The 16,055-nt window shown below is 35.8% G+C and overlaps 1 protein-coding gene across 6 annotated transcripts in view; it reads left to right on the forward strand.

Moving 5' to 3' along the window:
* Positions 1 to 16,055, forward strand: part of SESTD1 (SEC14 and spectrin domain containing 1) — a 148,393-nt gene that overhangs the window by 14,833 nt on the left and 117,505 nt on the right. For 4 of the 6 annotated variants that reach the window (XM_032407193.1, XM_032407156.1, XM_032407202.1 and 1 more), the window contains exon 1: positions 14,842 to 14,959. The exons of the other annotated variants lie outside the window; for them this stretch is intronic. The gene's annotated coding sequence lies outside the window, so the exon portion shown is untranslated. Of the gene's footprint in view, positions 1 to 14,841; positions 14,960 to 16,055 lie in introns of those variants that run through there. 6 annotated transcript variants of the gene reach the window in all.

Genomic DNA, 16,055 nt, shown 5'->3' on the forward strand with positions numbered 1-16,055 from the left:
CTGTACCTTTTTTTTTCACTCTCAACATAGTCTTTCACAGAGCAAAAGTTTTTAATTTTGATGAAGTCTAGTTTTTAATTTTTTTAATGGATTGTGCATTTGGTGTGAAATCTAGCCTAGCTATAGATCCTGAAAATTGACTCCTAAGATTTTAGAAAACTTTTTGTGAAAGTTTTAGAGTTTTCTTTTACATTTAAGACCATGATCCATTTTGAGTTAATTTTTGTGTTTCTTTTTTTTTCTCCCCATGTATATCCAGTTGCTTTAGTACCATTTGTGAGAAAGGCAGTCTTTCTGCTTTGAATTGATTTTGTACCTTTGTCAAAAAACAATTGGATGTATTTATAATTTTATTTCTGGGTCCTTTGTTCTGTTCCATTGACCTATATGTTTATTCTTCTGCCAGCACCACAGTATTGATTACCATAGGTATCTAATAAGTCTTGACATCTGGTAGAGTGATTCCTCCTACTTTATTCTTTTCCAAATTCTAGCTATTCTAGTTCCTTTGTCTTTTTATATAAATTTTAGAATAATCTTCTCTGTATCTACAAAGGATCTCGATGAGAGGGATTTTGCTAGGACTTGCATGAAACCCATGTATCAATTTGAGGAGAATTGACATCTTTATTATATTGCGTCTTCCAGTCTATAAACATGGTATCTTTCTCCATGTTTCTTTGATTACTCTCATCAGCAATTTTGTAGTTTTTAGTGTGGAAGTATTGTATATATTTTATTAGATTAATACCTAAGCAATCTGTTATTTAGAGTGATTATAAATGGTGATGTATTTTGTGTTCACAGACTTATTAGTATATAGAAATACAGTTGATTTTTGTATGATATCTTTTATCCTGCAACCTTGCTGAACTCATTTATTCTAAAAGTTTTTTGATAGATTCCTTAAGATTTCCTACATAGACAAATGAGTCATCTGAAAGAGGGGCGAATCTCATTTCTTGTTTATTGATCTGTATGCCTTTTTCTTTTTTAAAGATTTTATTTATTTATTTGACAGAGAGAGACACAGTGAGAGAGGGAACACAAGCAGGGGGAGTGGGAGAGGGAGAAGCAGGCTTCCCTCTGAGCAGGGAGCCCGAAGCGGGGCTCGATCCCAGGACCATGGGATCATGACCTGAGCTGAAGGCAGTCACTCAACGACTGAGCCACCCAGGCACCCCTCTTTCTTTTCTTTTCTGACTGCAATGATTAGAACTCTCAGCATTGTGTTGAATAAGATTGGTGAAATGGACATACTTGCCTTGTTCCTTATCTTAGGGAAAAGCATTTAGTCTTTCACCATTAAGGATGATGTTAACTGCACTTTTTTTGCACAAGGTCTTTATCAGTTTGAGAGAGTTCCCCCCTGTTGAGATATTTTTCTATTATGAATGGGTGTTGAATTTTGTGAGTTGTGTTTCTGCAACAACTGATACGATTATGAGATTTTTCTCTTTTACCATGGCAATATGGTAGATTACACTGATTGATTTTGAAATATTGAACCTACTTCACATGGCATAAACCCCACTTTGTTATTTTGTGTCATCTTTATATATATTGTTGAATAGTATTTATTATTTTGTTAACAATTCTTACATTTACATTCATGTCTTTGTCTGATTTTGGTATCATTGTGCAATAGTGTCTTCATAAAATGAATTGGAAAGTGTTCCCTTGTCTCTATTTTCTGGAGCAGTTGTTTAGAATTGTTATTAATTCCCATATAAACATTTGATAGACTTCTCCGGTGTAAATCATCTGGGCTGAGATTTTTTTTTTTTTTTGGTTTTGTAAATTACAAATTCATTTCCCTTGATAATGTTTAAAGAGCTATTCATATTATCTGTTTTACATTAAGTGACTTGTGGTAGTTTGTATTTGAGGGAGTGGCCCATTTAGTCTGAGTTGTCAAATCAGAGTGGGTAGAGGTGTTCATAGTGTTTCCTTATCCTTTTGCTGTCTGTAGCCTGTAGTGATATTCCTGTTTTGTTCCTGATATTGGTAATTTGTGTCTTCTTGCTCTTTTTTTTTTCTTTACTCCTCTTTTCTCCTTGTTTTGGGTGTATTTTGTTCTCTTGAGTTAGGAGCTTATATTATTGATTTGAGATTTTTCTTCTTTTAATGTATTTAGTGTATGTATTTAGTATGTAGTGTTAAAATTTCCCTTAAGCACTGCTTTAGTTTTGATACACAGTTTTTTGATATTTTTTGATATACAGTTAAGCCTTGAACAACTTGGGTTTGAACTGTATGGGTCCACTTATATATGGGTTTTTTTTCAGTAAATATATTGGAAAATTTTTTGGAGATTTGTGACAGTGTGAAAAAACTTGTGGACAACTGTGTAGCCTAGAAATATCAAAAAAATTAAAGAGGTATGTAATGAATGCATAAAATAATTTGTTGATACGAGCCTGTTTTATCACTTACTATCATAAAATGAACACAAATCTTTTATAAAAAGTTAAAATTTATTAAATTTACACACACAAAGATTTCCAGACCATACATGGCACCATTGGTGGCACCATTTGCAGTTGTGAGAAATGTAAGCAAATTGAAAGATGCAGTATTAAATCATAACTGCATTAACGGTAGTACATACTGTGCTACTGTAATAATTTTGAAGCCACTTTGTTTCACATTATCTTAATTTCTGATGTCTAGTGTTGGTAATCTGCATAGCATCTACAGTTCTGTATCCTATAAGACAATATTGATGTAGATTTGTCAGTACAAACAAATTATCTTGTAAAAACAGACAATATAATCTTATAGTATCAGTAAATGCAGTTCAGAACTGTAAATATATTTTCCTTAGGATTTTAACCTTTTCTCTAGCTTACTTTATGCTAAGAATAAAACATATGACACATATAATATAAAACCTGTGTTCATTGACTTTATGTTATCTGTAAGGTTTTTGGTCAACAGTAGTCTGTTAGTAAAGTTTTTGGAGAGTCCAAAGTTACGGGTGGATTTTCTGCTGTGTAGGGGGTTGGTGCCCATAACCCTAACATTGTTCAAGGGACAACTGTACTGTATATTTCTTTGTACTGTATATTTCAACTGTACATTCAGTTGAATGTGTTTTTATTATTACTATTTTTAGTTAAGTGTATTTTTAAATTTCCCTAGAGACTTTTTTTTTAAAAGATTTTATTTATTCATTTGAGACACAGAGATACAGAGGGAGAGAGAGAGAGAGAGCATGAGCAGGGAGAGAGGCAGAGGGAGAAAGAGGCTCCCCGCTGACCCAGGAGCCCGATGTGGGGCTCCATCCCAGGACCCTGGGATCATGACCTGAGCCGAAGGCAGACACTTAACGACTGAGCCACCCAGGCGCCCCTCCCTAGAGACTTTTAAATAAGCCCTGGGTCAGATAAGAAGTGTGTTAGTTTCTAAGTGGTTGAAGATTTTCCTTTTATCTTTCCCTTATATATTTATTTTTTTTTTTTAAGGTTTTATTTATTTATTTGACAGAGAGAGACCCAGCGAGAGAGGGAACACAAGCAGGGGGAGTGGGAGAGGGAGAAGCAGGCTCCCCTCTGAGCGAGGAGCCCGACGTGGGGCCCGATCCCAGGACGACGGGAACATGACCTGAGCCGAAGGCAGATGCTCAATGACTGAGCCACCCAGGCGCCCCTTATCTTTCCCTTATTGAGTTTGTTTCTGTTGTTCTGTTGTGTACTTTGTATAATTTAAATTATTTTAAATTTGGTGAGTTTTGCTTTATGGTCCAGGGTCTTTTTTGATATGTGATCTATGTTAGTATATGTTCCCTGAGCATTTGGAGAAAAATAAGTATTCTGATGTTGATTGGTGGAGTGTTCTATAAATGTTGACTAGATTCTGTTGGTTGATAGTGTTCTTGAGTTCTATATCCTTCTAATTTCTGTGGAGTTGGCACCTGAACATTTAGGATTGCTATGTCTTTTTGATGGATTGACCGTTTTGTCATTCTATAATATACTTCTCTGTCTCTGGTAAATTTTTTTGTTCTGAAGTCTACTTTATATGATATTAATATAGTCACTCCTTTCCTTTGGCTAATGTTTACATAATTTATCTTTTTCCATTCTTTTACTTTCAACTTGCCTTTATAATATTTGAAGTGAATTTCTTTCTTTCTTTTTTTTAAGATTTTATTTATTTCAGACAGAGAGAGAGTGAGCACAAGTTGAGGGGGAGGGACAGAGGGAGAAGCAGACTCCCCACTGAGCAGGGAGCCTGTTGTGGGGCTCTATCCCAGGACCCTGGGATCATGACCTGAGCCTAAGGCAGACGCTTAACTGACTGAGCCACCCAGGCACCCCTTGAAGTGAATTTCTTATAGACATCATATAGTTGGGTCATGATTTTTAATTCACTGTGCTAATATGTCTGAAGGTGTTTAGATTTTATATTTAATGTAGTTACAGATGTGTTAGGGCTAAAGTGTGCCATTTAATTTTTTTTTCTGTTTCTCTGTTTTTCATTTTTCTGTTTTCTTTCTCTGGATTACTTGAGAATATTTTAGAAATCCATTTTGATTTATATGTTGTGTTTTGGACATACCTCTTTGTGTATCATTTTTGGTGTTTGCTCTAGGTATTTCATTGTATACACATGACTTATTACAGTCTATTGTTTTCATCATGTTACCAGTTTGAGTGAACTGTGGAAATCTTACCTCCTTTTATGGTCCTTTATTCTTTCCTGTTTATAATTGTCTAAAAATGTTTCCTGTACATACATTTAGAACCATATCAGTTACAACTTTTGCTTCAACTCTCAAACATAATTTAGAAAACTCAAGAGGAAAAGGAAAGTGTGTTTACCCATATTTTTGTTTACTGTTTTCTTCTTTCCTGATACTGTAAAGTTCTCATTATTTTTCTGTTTGGAGGACTTATTTTGGTCATTAATTTAAAGTATGTCTACGGGTAACATTCACTCAATTTTTCTTCATTTGAGAAGGTCTTGATTTCTCCCTGATTGAAGGATATTTTTGCTGAGTATGGGATTCTGGGTTGACACTCTTTTCTTTTAGCACTTGAATAATATTGGGCTACTTCCTTCTGGCCTTCATTGTTTCTGATGAAAAATTGCTCTCATTTGAGTTTTCTCCCGTGGGTAAGGTTTTGTTTTTTTTCTGAATGGTTTCTTTGTCCTTAGTCTTCAGAAGTTTAATTATGTTGTAACTTGGCATAGATTTCTTTGGGTTTATCAAATTTCACGTTCACTAAACTTCTTGAACCTATAGGTTTATGTCTCTTGCCATATTTAAGTACTTTTTCAGTTGTTCCTCACCCTCCCACCCCCTCCAGTGATGTAAATGATAGGTCTTTTGTTGTCTCATGGCTCCCTGAGGATTTCTTCATTTATTTTTCAGTCTGTTTTCTTTCTGTTGTTAATATTGCATAATTTATATTCTTTCTTTTCTCGTTCAGAGATATTTCCTCTGTCCCCACCATTCTGCTTTGAGTCCATCTAAAGAGCTTTTTCATTCAGTTACTGTATCTTTTAGTTCAAAAGTTTCCATCTGGTTCTTATATCTTCTATTTGTTTGCTGAGATTTTGTTTGTTGATGCTAGTTTTTTATTTGTTTCAAGCATGTTCATAATTGCTCATCGAAATATTTTTATTATGGCTGCTTTAAAATCTTTATCAGATAATTAATTCTAACAGCTTTCTATGTGGTTTTCCCTTACATACGGGGATGGCAGGTACTGGAGGGTGAGGGCTTATTCTCAGATGAAAGTCCGGGATCCCTTCTTGGCTATCTGTGACACCACCCTGCTTTGGGGGTCTAGGTCCACTTCGTTACATACTCCTGAGGGTGGACGTCTAGCCTCCTTACTCAGGCTTTGCTGACATGGGTAAGAGTGGGGTCACTTTTTTGTGTGGTGTTTAGCTAGAGTAGTGCAGTTATTATCTAAAAGTTTTGTATCTTGCTAGACTGCCCTTTCCTGGTCTTTTTGACTGAAAAGAGCAAGCCTTTGTTGGGGCCTTTTTAATTTTGATCTGTTGGTGTTTGCAGGTAGCCAGCATTTTAGCTCCAGCCGTGAGGTACATGAAGACAAAAGAAAACCCAGGGAATTCACCACTGAGTTGTTCCTCAGGTCCTTAGGTCCCTAGCCAGTCTGCCTTCCTCTTTCCACCTTTCACAGACTTCTTAGGTTTGTTTTATGTATAAGGGTTTTCAATTGTACCTAGTGGGAGGAATGAGAAAAGTACTCCATCTTGTCAGAAGTGGAACACCCTGTCATTCTTTTTTAGTTAGTCCAACAGGGACAGACAAATCAGTCTGTCATTCAGAGACTTCTCAGTCTGTACACAGTTTTAGCTTTTCTTCCATATGTAACTATTCTTATTCGTCTCCATCACACTGAACTTCCTCCTCTGTTCTGTACAGATTCTACACTTGTACTGTCTTTGTATCGTGGCCTTGATCAATTTATTCTGCCTGAAATGCCCCAGTTCTTCCTCTCAAGGTATTTCCTATAACCTTGTAACTTGCAGGCTGTTAGGTATTTGACTCATCAACTATTCCGGAGAATTTGGACCTAGAATTACTGTAAAATACTGAAATAATATATTTGTATTATAGTAGCCCCATATTCCTTCTAAAATAATCATCATCGTTTTAATTGTTAAAATATCTGCATCACCAGCAAATGATAGTGGAGGACCTCCTTTTTGTTGAGTAATGGACTTAAGCGTTGTCATACTGCTAGATTAATTTAAAGACTTAAATTTGTTGAATGATAGTTCTTTAAGAATAAAATGTTGTTAGTCCTAAATGATACCTTAATATTTTATTCTGTTAATAATTATGGAGTCCTGACTAATGGTTTTGAATTTTAATTGTACATTATAGTCAGCTGGGCAGCTTTGAAACAGTTCCTATGCCTAGGTTCAAACCCTAGAGATTCTGATTCAGTTGACCTGGAGTGGATATTTTTTTAAAAGTTCCCCAAGTGATTCTAATATGTAGCCAGATTGAGAACCACAGGTCTAGAATGATACTATCAAAAAATACAAGTGAGCATCAGTGGTTTCAGTCACTTTTAAGGTTCTATTCTGGAATGCGTCCAGCTGTGCAGTTTTGAACTTTGTCTTTCAGTGTTTTTACCTTAGCGGATTTTTAAAAACCCTATTGTACATGCTACAAATGACTCACCCTTGTGATTGTAGTATAAAGCATTGCATGAAATATGATCTGATTTGCAAAGAGAAGACATTTTATGAAAAAAGTATTTCTTTAGGTAACTTAAAATTACTAAAAAATTATTGATTTTTTTTTTTTTACAAGAGGTTGTAGGGACACTGCAGATAATACAACATTCTATTATATAGTCTATTTAAATAGATTGTTAATTTATAGTACTAATCTGACTTTGAGTATTATTTATTTATTTTAAAGATTTTATTTATTTATTTGACAGAGAGAGACACAGCGAGAGAGGGAACACAAGCAGGGGTGTGGGAGAGGGAGAAGCAGGCTTCCCGTGGAGCAGGGAGCCCAATGCAGGGCTCGATCCCCGAACCCTGGGACCATAACCTGAGCCGAAGGCAGACGCTTAACGACTGAACCACCCAGGCGCCCCTGAGTATTTATTTTTTTGTCAAGCACTGAGATTCACAGTAAAAATATAGTACCTTAACTAGTTGTAAAAAAGGAATGTGCTACTAGAGCAATCAGACATTGGCAGTGATTAGTAAATGTGGCACTCTTAAATGTCTTATGATAAATTTGGTAGACATGTAGCATCTAAGTTGTTAGTGTATTTAACTTGAGAGGTTGACAGGACTTTAAGTTTCAATAATAAAAGCAGTTAGGGCTAAGGAAAAAACACAAGTTAGAGGAAGAAAGAAAAAAGAGGTCAGTTAATAGAGAACACTAGAGAAAAAAATAGGATCAAAGACAAGAATTCAATTAACTTTTATGACAACAAAGCCTTTCCTCTGAGGAAGAAGAAATTAGGTGCTCCAGTTTGTTCTTTATTTTTGGGACACTTAGTTTACTTTGTTATATATGACCTTTATAAGCAAGATACACAAAGAATTATAAGATGACACTGACTTTGTTCTACAGTTAGTAATTTGCTAATAAATTTCTAGTTTCGTATAGAAACTTGCATGACTGTGAGGGGACTATTTCAAGAGCTGTAGTTTATATTAAGAAAATTTTAATGCATTATGGTGAGAGTGTTATTGGATTATTGTCAAATTACTTGTTAGATTTTCTTTTTTTCTTTTTTTCTTTTTTTTTTTTTTAAAGATTTATTTATTTATTTATTTGAGAGAGAGAGAATGAGAGGGAGAGAGCACATGAGAGGGGGGAGGGTCAGAGGGCGAAGCAGACTCCCTGCCGAGCAGGGAGCCCAATGTGGGACTCGATCCAGGGACTCCAGGATCATGACCTGAGCCGATGGCAGTCGCTTAACCAACTGAGCCACCCAGGCGCCCTAGATTTTCTGTTTTTCTAAATATAGTGTATGCTGTAGGTATAATGTTTTATTTAATATATATTTTTATGGAATATAAGAATTTTGAAGGAATTTAATTCATGATCATAGGACTTTTTTTTTTTTTAAGATTTTTTTACTTACTAGAGAGAGAGAGAATGTACATGCAGATGAGCAAGGGTAGAAGCAGAGAGGGATAAGCAGACTCTGCGCTCAACGTGGAGCCTGATGAGGGGCTCGATCCCACTACCTTGAGATCATGACCTGAGCTGAAATCAAGAGTCGGATGCCCAACCCACTGAGCCGCCTAGGTGCCTCATGATCATAGGACTCTTGAGGGAAGGTCAGGAGAAGGCATTCATTTTCAGTATGCCAACACTTTCCTATGGGTGTATTAGTGTCATTATACTTACAGAATCATTTCAAAATTTGTTGCCATGGTTGTATCTGTCCTTCTAGTAGGCAATAGAGGTAGCAACCCGCATGGACTCTTGTCTTTGGTGACCAGTTGTAGAGGAAGTCTCTACAGACATTGAGGGGAGATTTTGAAGTACCCTTTATTACTACTGAAAGTAGGCCTTTTGCCATATTTGGCACACATGTCTGATTATCAGTGCTTATTCTGGAAAATAATCGCCTTCCTTATTACTAAAGAAAATAAACTAAATCTTTATGAAAATTACCACTTAAAATATCTTCAAACTAATTCAACCATTTCTCTTATACTTATTGAGTTCCTTCTATGCTCCACACACTGTGCTTGTTGTTTGTAGGGAAAGGGTAAACGTCAAAGGAAAGTAAAATTGGCCCAGTCCCTGAACTTCTGGAGCATATACTTTTAATAACAGATGCTAAATTTTGTGCTTGGAAATATAGGCTATGGAAGAAACATGTAGGAAGGGCCAGGTAAGCAAAGGTCAGATCATGCTTGGTCCTCATAATGCTAAGACAGAGAGTGACTATTAGAAAAACCGGAAGGTTTTTATCAAGACCAGAAGGAGACATCAAGGATGTCATCAACAGTACTAATTTCTATAGTTATGACTTTGCATATTTGTATGTGACAGATTTTTTTCATGGAAGCTTTAACATGGATTGTTATGTCATTAATAATTTGAGCATCTCTCTCTCAAAATTAGAAAGCGGTTTCATTTATCCCTGTAATGTGTATACTGTAAGGAGTGCAAGTGTAACATTTGTAGTATTTTTTTTTAAACTTCTTTGTGATAGATTATATAATCTAAGAAGTTTTTAGATTTTTTATGGGGTTGAATTTAAATCAGGAGTTACTGCTTTTAAAGTACTTTGTCCAAAAGGGTGATTCTTTAATTATTAGGAAGTAAAATTACTTTGGGTTTCCTATTATTTCATTTACATAAATTTACTTTAGTTTCAGTTCATGATTTAAAGACCTATGAACAACAAAGTGTTCTTAATCATCAAACTATAGAAAACAAAAATTTAAAAAACTACATCAGGTATTAGTTTTCCAGAGATAAATGCAAAAAAAACCTTACATCTAGGGCTTGTTCTAATTTATATTAAATAGCAAGCAAAAGCACATGTCATCTCCCCTGTGAAATATTTATTAGTTTTATGATTATTTTTTTATTTTCTTAGCTTTTACTTCACAACATATAGATTGAGTCTTTTTTAACTTTTTTTTTTTAACCCTGTATTCTCATATTGTGTGTATTTGTATATGTAATTACTCCTGTTAATAAACACTGTTTGAGGACCTATTGTATTCTAAGTTAATTCAACAAATGAGCATAACTTAATCCCGTCTGTCACTGAGTCCCCATTCACCCTAGAATGGGAGATAGTTATACTGTGTGATAAGATAATAGAGATGGAGGAAGATAAAATAGTAACACTAAGAAGGGAGAGAATGGTTACTTATCATCACATTGAGTGTTGTGTCAGGGAAGCTTTCACAGACTAGGTGAAGCTAAGGTAAGATTTAAAGAATAAATGGGCATTTCTTTGACTAGATAGAGAAGGGTATTTCATCAGAGAGAGCCGCATATGCTAGAGCACAAACAATGAAACAGCATTGCAAGTTCAGAGAACTGCACTTGGTTTCTTGCTGATGAAAAGGACATTAGGTGGAGAGAGTCAGGGCCATGATCTGCAAAGACTTAAGGCTGGCAGAAGAGTTGGCCGTGGAGGACTGTTCAAGATTTTCTAGTAGGGTAGTGAGGTGGTTAATTTTGCAAGTGTGCGAAAGACGAGATTCTGAAGTAGGGAAATCTTTCAGAAGTTGTACAGTAATTGAACCAATAGTGCTGTTGAAGAGAAGAGGGTAGAGTTGGCAGATTATATGGCCATTTGTATAGAGGGTATAGGAAAAGAATAACTTAAACGTCTCTCTTTGGTTTTTGGTTTTGGTTTTTATAATAATGTGTGTGTGGGTGTGCACACATGTTGGGGAATGATGTAGGAAGGCTTATTATCAAATACTTAATTTTACCCAGTTTTTAAATTTTGAAATAACTTCAGGGGTGCCTGGGTGGCTCAGTTGTTAAGTGTCTGCCTTCGGCTTGAGTCATGGTCCCAGGGTCCTGGGATCGAGCCCCACATTGGGCTCCCTGCTCGGTGGGAGGCCTGCTTCTCCCTCTCCCACTCCCCCTGCTTGTGTTCCCTCTCTCGCTATGTCTATCTGTCAAATAAATAAATAAAATCTTTAAAAATAAATAAATTTTGAAGTAACTTCAGACATACAGAAAAATTGCAAAAGTAATTCAAAGAATTCTATATACTCTTTAGCCCAAATTCACCAAATGTTGACTTTTTATCACATTTGCTTTTTATAAAGCAATGAATATATATTATTTTTTCTGAGCCATTTGAGAGCAATTGCAGACATTATGTCCTTTTGCCCCTAAATACTTCAGGGTGCATTCCCAAAAACCAAGGATATTTCTTATATAACCACAGTACTGTAATCAGGATCAGGAAATTAACATTGATACAACAGTCTACTGGTTTTATTCGAATTTTGCTGTATTTTATAACATCCTTTTGAGTAAATAAGAAACTTTTTTTTTTCCTGGCATAGGTTCCAGTCTAGGATCGTGTATTATTTTCACATGTCATACCTTTTAAATCTTTAATTTAAAACACTTCCTTGGTCTTTCTCTGTGTTTCACGATAGGACATTTTTGAAGAATATATGTCAGTTGTTTTGTAGAAATATTGCACCATTTGGGTCTTTCTGATGTTTCCTCTTGATTAGATTTAGGTTATACAGTTTTGGCTGGAATACTACAGAAGTGTATCTGTATATCTTATCTGGAGGCCCATGTTATTGTCGTTCCATTACTGGTGATGTAAATTCTTATCACGTGGATATGGTGGTGTCTTCCATGTTTCCCCACTGTAAACTTACTTTTACCCCCCCTTTGTAACTAATAAGTATCTTTAGGGGAGACGCCTTGAGAATCTCTGAATATTTTATTTTTCATAAATTTTTTACCCATGAGTTTTACCATACAATGACAATTCTTACCTGAATTACTCTGTGTTGTTCTGACATGTACCTGTAAATCTTGGAGCACTTTATATTCTGGCAACAAGATTTTCCCAGAGTCATCTTATATTTTCTCTACCTGGCCTTGGAATATGCCATTTTTTCAAGGAGTCCTGATTTTTTTAATGGGAATAGCATTTAGAAATCATGATCCAGGCACCTGTGCTCATTGCTACTGAGATGTTATTGATTTTAGGCCTTTGTATTAGGGCTCTCCAGAGAAACAGAACCAGTAGGACATATGCATAAGGAGATTTATCATAAAAAATTGGCTCATGTGACTATGGAGACTGAAGACCTAGCCTGCTGAGTAGGGTGGCTGTCTCTGGAGACCAAGGGAGAAGGATGATCCAGTTCAAAAGCCATCAGGCAGGAAGAGCTGATGTTGCAGATTAAGTCCGAAGGCAGTCTATTAGGGAATTCTGTCCTGTTAGGGAATGGTCAGTCTATTTGTTTTATTCAGGCCTTCAGCTGATTGGATGAGGGGCACCCACAACACAGAGGGCAGTCTGCTTTATGATTAAAATGTTAATCTCGTCAAAAACACCCTTGCAGAAACATTCAGAATAATATTTAATCAAATATCTGGGCACTCTGTGGCCTAGTCAAATTGACACAGAAAATTAATCATCAGAACCTTCTCAGTGGACAGAGCTAAGGAACATGTACACACACACCTCTATATCTAAATGTTTTAAAAGCTGTGATTACATATTAATTTTTGTATTCCAGCCATTATTATGCGGTTCATTCTAGGCTCCCTCCCCCGTTCCATATTTGTAACTCCATTTGACAGTGAGAAGTCTGACTCTCATTACTTACTTATTTGCTCAATCCCAGAAAACACAGAAAGTAATTCAGAATTGCTAGTCCTTAACACCGTAAAACCAAACAAACTCATTTATTGGAGTTCAGTATTTATTTACAGTTTTGTTTTGTTTACAGCCTGAGAAGAGTATGTAGTAAAAATACTGTGTTCAGAAGTTATTTGGGTTAGTTTTCCCCCTCCTTCCCCCATTCAGTGTAGTATGTTTGTCATTTGAAATACTATTAGAGACATTTTTTTTCTTTTTGATTTCTGTTTTGGGGTTTATTTTTCCTCTCATCCTTGTTGATCTTGTTATATTTTTTTGAGTATGTGAAACATTAGCATGGTTCCAAAAGTCAGAACTACACAGAATCATCGCTTCTGCTTTTGAACCTCCCATGTTTGGCACCCAATCTCCCCTGTTCTCTGTAGGCAGCTACTCTAGTTTCTCATTTATCCTTTGTTTCTCTTTGCGCAGAATGAACAGATAAATGTATATATTCTTTTTTCTCTTTATTACATAAGAAGTAACACACTGCAGACCTTATTTTGCACTACTTTTTTCACTTAACAGTTAAGCAGACGCTTAACAACTGAGCCACCCAGGCGCCCCTACCACATCTTTATCCATTCATTTGTTGATGGACATTTTGGCTCTTTCCATAGTTTGGCTGTTGTGGACGTTGCTGCTATAAACAGTCGGGGTGCATGTACCCTTTCGGATCCCTACATATGTATTTTTGGGGTAAATACCCAGTAGTGCAATTGCTGGATCGTATGGTAGCTCTATTTTCAACTTTTTGAGGAAGCTCCATACTGTTTTCCAGAGTGGCTGCACCAGCTTGCATTCCCACCAACAGTGTAGGAGGGTTCCCCTTTCTCCGCATCCCCGCCAACATCTGTCGTTTCCTGACTTGTTAATTTTAGCCATTCTGACTGGTGTGAGGTGGTATCTCATTGAGTTTTTGATTTGGATTTCCCTGATGCCGAGCGATGTTGAGTACTTTTTCATGTGTCTGTTGGCCATTTGGATGTCTTCTTTGGAAAAATGTCCGTTCATGTCTTCTGCCCATTTCTTGATTGGATCCTTTGTTCTTTGGGTGTTGAGTTTAATAAGTTGTTTTTTGATGGATACATATTCTTACTTGTTATGCATCTTCATTGTGTATTATGGCTCTTAACATTAAACAGTTTCTCTGTCACATTTAATGCTTCTTGGCTTGAATTCCTTAGTATCAAGATCGCTCTTCCTGGTTTCTTATTTCTATTTGCTTGATATGCCTTTGTCTATCCTTTTATATTTTAGTCTTTCTGATTTGCTTTGTTTTAGGTTATCAGTTATCTCTTGTATAGAGCAATTAGATCATTTTTTTATATGAGCCATATTAAAAATCATTTTCTTTTAATGATGAATATGATCTCAGTTGTCAAATTATTTTATGTTATAAAAACTGTACATTATGTTATGTTTTTCTTTGTTTCTTTATGATGTGCTTTCATTTAAGGAAATTTTTGGATATTTTGGATTTGTTGTTTTTTGTTATTGGTACAGCAGCTACTTGTGTATTTTGTTTATTTCCTTGTTTTTTCTACGATTCTTTGTTAGTTTTTAATGGCATGTTTTGATTCTTACTCTTATTTCGTCAGTGAGTTTATTTTACTTTTTTTCTCTTCCATTTTTAGTTGCATTTTATCTACTTTGCCTTCAAACTTTAACTGCAGCTTTGTTTTGCTTTTAGTTTTATAAATAAATATATTAAGCCTTCATCAGTTCTTTACTCCAGTTTCCCAGTCACCCACTGGTTAATATAGCTCAATTTCTAGTAGATTTCTTAAGAAGAGCTCATGGGCACAGTTTTCCCTAGTTCTTGCATATTTAAAGTTTTTTAGTAGCCTTGATACTAGAAGGACAGCTTGGCCAGAAATAAAATCCTTGGTTCACACTCACCACGTTTACAATGTGGTCTTGCAGTGTGTATTGTTTTTGAGAAGTCTGTTGCCAGCCTTAATTTCCTTTTTCCTTTTTTTTTTTTTTAAAGTAGGCTTCACACTCAGTGTGGAGTCCAACTGAGATCAAGACCGGGGCTGAGATCAAGAGTCAGACGCTTAACCAACTGAGCCACCCCGGGGGCTCCTACCAGTCTTAATTTTCTTGTCCTTGTAAGTTATTTCACCTCTTTGCTTGGAATACCTGGTCTTATTTTTCCTTCTATTTTTTTAAGTCTTATTTATGTATATATGTATGTATTTATTTATTTATTTATTGAGAGAGCATGCACACTTACAAGAGCATGAATGGGGGGAGGGGCAGAGGGAGAAGAGTAGAGAGAATCCCCAGCAGCTCCACACTTAGCGCAGAGTCCAATACAGGGCTCTGTCTCAGGACTTTGAGATTATGACCTGAGCCAGCATCAAGTGTTGGACGCTCAACTGATGGAGCCACTCATGTGTCCCTTTCGTTTTATTTTTAAAGTCTAATAGTTTTACTGGAATTTATCTTAGAGTTTATTGTGGCAAGTCATTTCTCCCTGCCATCTAGTGGGTCTTTTGTTTCTGAAGTATTTTGGATTATAGTTTTAAATATTAGTTCCATTCCAGTGTTTTGTTTTTCTTCTTTAGGGGCTTCAGTTATGCATAATTATATCTTCTTTGTCTATCTTACATATCAGAAACTTTCTATTTTTACTTTATTATCTTATTTTCATTCTCTTGTTTCTTTTACTGTTTGCTCTAGTGTGTTTTATTAAATTTTTATTTGAATTTATTGTGAAGCACTGTATAATTTTGTCTTCAATCCTGATGTGATTTCCTTTTTCTTTTCTTTCTTTTTTTTTTTTAAGATTTTATTTATTTATTTGGGGGGAGAGAGAGAGAGAAAGCAAGTGTGTGTGCATGAGCAGGGGGAGGGGAGGGGTAGAGGGAGAAGCAGACTCCCTGCTGAGTAGGGAGCCTGATGTGGGGCTCCATCTCAGGACCCTGGGATCATGGGCTGAGCCGGAGGTAGACGCTTAACTGACTAAGCCACCCAGGCACCCCTTTCTCTTTTGTTTCTTAACTGAGTTTAGTCATCTCTTTTTTCATATCTTTTGCTTTTGTCATTTTTTTTTTTTAGGTCTTTTAAAAATTTCTGATTCAGAGTGTTTTTTCATATTCCAAATGCCCATTTAAAGAGATATAATTCAGTTTGGGATGTTTATTAAAGTTTTCTGCTTTGTTGTTGTTTGGGGGGTACTTTTCATCAGCTTAATTTTTCTGA

The sequence above is a fragment of the Phoca vitulina genome, unplaced genomic scaffold (genome assembly GCF_004348235.1).
Source record: "Phoca vitulina isolate PV1807 unplaced genomic scaffold, GSC_HSeal_1.0 scaffold1, whole genome shotgun sequence".
Taxonomy (NCBI): Eukaryota; Metazoa; Chordata; class Mammalia; order Carnivora; family Phocidae; genus Phoca; species Phoca vitulina.